Genomic DNA, 3,810 nt, shown 5'->3' on the forward strand with positions numbered 1-3,810 from the left:
GGACCTGGGCTAGGACTGGGTCTGGGGGCTCCCGGAACTCGGCCTATTTGTCCCTTTGTGACAGTGGGATCTTGAAACCCCTTTTAAATTATACTGTTGATTATTTGGTTTTCATATGCACAAAAATTGTTGTACAAAGTTGTGTGCACTGGTGTTTGATGCATATATGTGCATGATTGTTATCTCTCTGTAGGATTGTTTCCATATGCAGTGACTTTTGTTTCTTGGGATGAGTCTTGGACTGAAATCCACTTTATCTGTAACTAAGATGGTTATTCCTGCTTCTTCTCTAGTTCCTGTTCCATGGAATACTTATTTTTATCCTTTGAACTTCAGTCTATGAATTTCTTTTTGGATCAAATGAGTTAATTCTATCCAGAGTATTGTTAAGATCTTGTTTCTTAATCTGCTTATCTATGTCCTTTGACTGGTGAGTTGATGCCTTTTACATTGATGATTATAATGTATAGGTATTGATTTATCCTTGTCATTGTATGATTTTTCCATTGCTATTTTGCTTTCTTTCCCTTCCATGTGGTTCTACTTTCTGCCTGGAGGAGTCATTCTGCTGAATTTTTTGGTGTTATCTACATTGTTACTTTTTAGGATATCCTTGCATTGTTTTGTCTTGTTTTTCATTGCTAATTTCCTGATCCTGAATATCTTTTTCTTTCTTTCTTTTTTTTCAGAACCGTTTTTTTGTTGTTGTTGTTTTTGTTTTGTGTTTGTTTTTTTTTTAACTCAGATCCTTGCACTTGCCAGGGAAGTGCTTATTCCACTGAGCCATCTCCCCAGTCCCTGATCCTGAATTTCTTCATATGCTTTAATCAAAAAGTATTTTATTTCTCCATCAAAGATAAAAGATAATTCTGTGGGACATGTCAGTTTGACTTGAGGTTTTCTTTTAGGGCTTCACCTAATTCCATTTTCTCCTTGACTTTAAGGTTTGTGTTGAAAAATTTGCTATAATTCTGATAAGTTTTCTTTGATAGAGTTCTGTGTCTTTTATCTTACAGCTTTTAATATTCTGTTCTCTTTTTTATACATATTTTAAGGAAGGGTCTACAGGGTGTTCAGGGTCTCACTACTAGATCGGACTCGTACTGATCCACCTGTTTACAGCCTCCCAAGTGCTGGGAATACAGGCGTGGGCCACCACGCACAGTCTTGATTGCTGTCTCAGGGTGCCCCAGGGCACAGGGGCCTCTGAACCTGCTTGCAGGTGCTTTAATCTGCTGAGTCATTTGGCCTGCCCAATATTGTGTTCTTGTACTGAATTTTGATTATGTTATGTTTCAGTGTGGGTCATTTTGATAATGGAAATTGTAGGTTCTCTATTTTCCAGTTATCATTATCTGTGTATCAGTTTCTTTTTCCATTTTGGAAGGTTTTCTACTAGAACATTTACAAACAGTTTTCTTATTTCCTTTATGCTATCATCTGGTTTTTCATTATTCTAACTGGTTTTATTTTATTCTGCATCCTCCAGCAGCCCCTGGAGGACTGAATTGTTCCTGTTTCCTCGCTATTTCTTATGCTCCTCTCATTAGTTGATCAGCAAACATAGCCCTGTCTTCTAGATCTGAGTTCTGTCCTGGTATTTGTCCATGTCACAGTCTGTACATTCAACATAGTGTTACAGTCCTGGATTTCTCTTTTTTTTTCTCTCTCTCTTTTATGGACTCCAGTTCTTTTCTGTGTTGTGTATTCGTAGTTTACTTGTTTCCTAGCCCCTGCAGATTTTATTAGTGTCTTCTCCAGATTCACTAATCATTTGTTTAATTAGGATCATTATCTCCTTAATTTTCTTTGCTTTTAATTCTACAGGAGCCTTATTGATATGATTAGTTACCTTTATTGTTACCATTTCATTTTTTGTTTGTTTCTTTGTTTTTGGTGCTGAGGATCAAACTCAGGATGCTGGGTTTGCCAGGCAGGTGCTTAAAGCACTGAGCTACCTCCCCTGCTCCACTGCTACCATTTCAGACAATTCAGCTGTATAACTTTTGGATTCTTCCCTTCAATGCCATCTGGATTTACTTTGAGGGAGTTGAGAGCTTTTTGAGGAATTTTGCCTCTGTGTTATTTCTTTCCTTACTTTTTCTTGCAGGGGTGTGATATTTGTTTTCTGTGATGGTGCTTGTAGACTGCTTATAACTGGTAGCATTACTGCTGGTCTGGAGATCTCGATAGGTGTTATCTACTTTTGAGAGGTGTCCTTTAGGGATAGATACCAATCACAACTGATTGGTCTTCAGTCCAGCCCTTCTCTGTGTAGTAATGGAGATTACAACCCATTTGGGCCAGTATCCAGTGCTTCGCTAATAGCATACAGTATGGTTTAAGTCTCCCAGACAATATGTATCAACACACAGAGAAAACCAGTTGATAACTACCAATATTTTATCTTGAATAAAGGTGTAAAATCAAAAAGAACAATAGCATAAAGTACAAATTGGAAAATGCTAAACCATAATAACTAATGCTGCACCACATTCAACTGCAAAAATATGATCGCTATAGATGGACAGTTATAGTTGTGGTGCAAACCAAGAGAAATCAGATAGTGACACAGAGTGAAAATCCACTAAATGGAGCAATTCTCCCTCCACTAAAGCTAACATAGATGTTAACTACAGTGAGATGTATTACATAATCTACAGACTCACAAGGACAAACTACTGTGGAAAGCTAGAGGTTGCAGAAAATGGGAGCATAGAAAAAGAGAATTTGAAAAAAATGTAACAATGGAAGACGGCGAGAGGGCAGTAAAGCTGATACAGAGGGTAGTAAAGGCAAATTAACATTATTAGTAGTATTAGATAATAATAATAGAGAAGAGAAGTGAAGAAATGGACAAATGATAAGGTACACACATTAAACTAAGGGAATATTTAAATGACAATGGAATACCCATCTCTGACAAAACTAAACAAAAAAAAAAAGAGATACAAATGAAGGACTATTTTGTATCTGCATATTCAAAATAGGATAGATATACAGCTACTTTCTCTTAATGAATAGAAATATTTGTACTAATAGTGTTTGTGGACAGGATATTATGTCTGCATCTTGTACTATGAATAGCCACTAAGAAGACAACAATATACAATGTATTAATTATTGAAACTGTTCTACTAATTGGTTTTGAAACGGTCTCATTGCTATTTGCTTCTCAATAAAATTATTTTTAAAAACATGATAATAAGGAAAAATAATGAATTGAAAAGAGAAAGTGAGAAAAGAAGAGAGAGAGAAGAGGGGCTGGAGAGATGGCTCAGTGGTCTAAAGCACCTACTTGAAACAAGCTTGGCAAAGCACAGGGACCGCGGTTCGATCCCCAGCACCACATGCCAGCCAGCCCCGCCCCCTGGTGGGCTGAGCTGGCCACACACACACAATAAATAAATGTAATAAATAAAAATAAATAAATATTAAAAAAAAGAGAGAGAGAAGAATAAGAAGAACTAATCGCCAGAAAAAACAAAGTAACATTGATGGGAGGGCAAGAGAGTGTGTCATGGAACTTGCATCTCCTCCAAATCATGTAAAAAGTAAATATAAACCCAACAATAGAAAAATCCATAGGCGAGGAGCTACACAGTATGCACCAGGGTCAAAGGAGTGATAAGGAAAAGATAGAGGGTCGATGCAGGGGAAGGCAGGAGGCACTGCAAGACAGGAGAATGCGACAGACCTACGCGAGGAGGAGTAAGACCCTGCTCGTCTCCGCCAGGAGAAGGACTGCTAGCACACAGAGTCGCTGTGAGTCGGGAGGTGGAAAATCCAGAGAGTGAAAAGGGGAGAGAG

Source organism: Octodon degus, unplaced genomic scaffold, assembly GCF_000260255.1.
Source record: "Octodon degus isolate 3935 unplaced genomic scaffold, OctDeg1.0 scaffold00101, whole genome shotgun sequence".
NCBI classification, from domain to species: Eukaryota; Metazoa; Chordata; class Mammalia; order Rodentia; family Octodontidae; genus Octodon; species Octodon degus.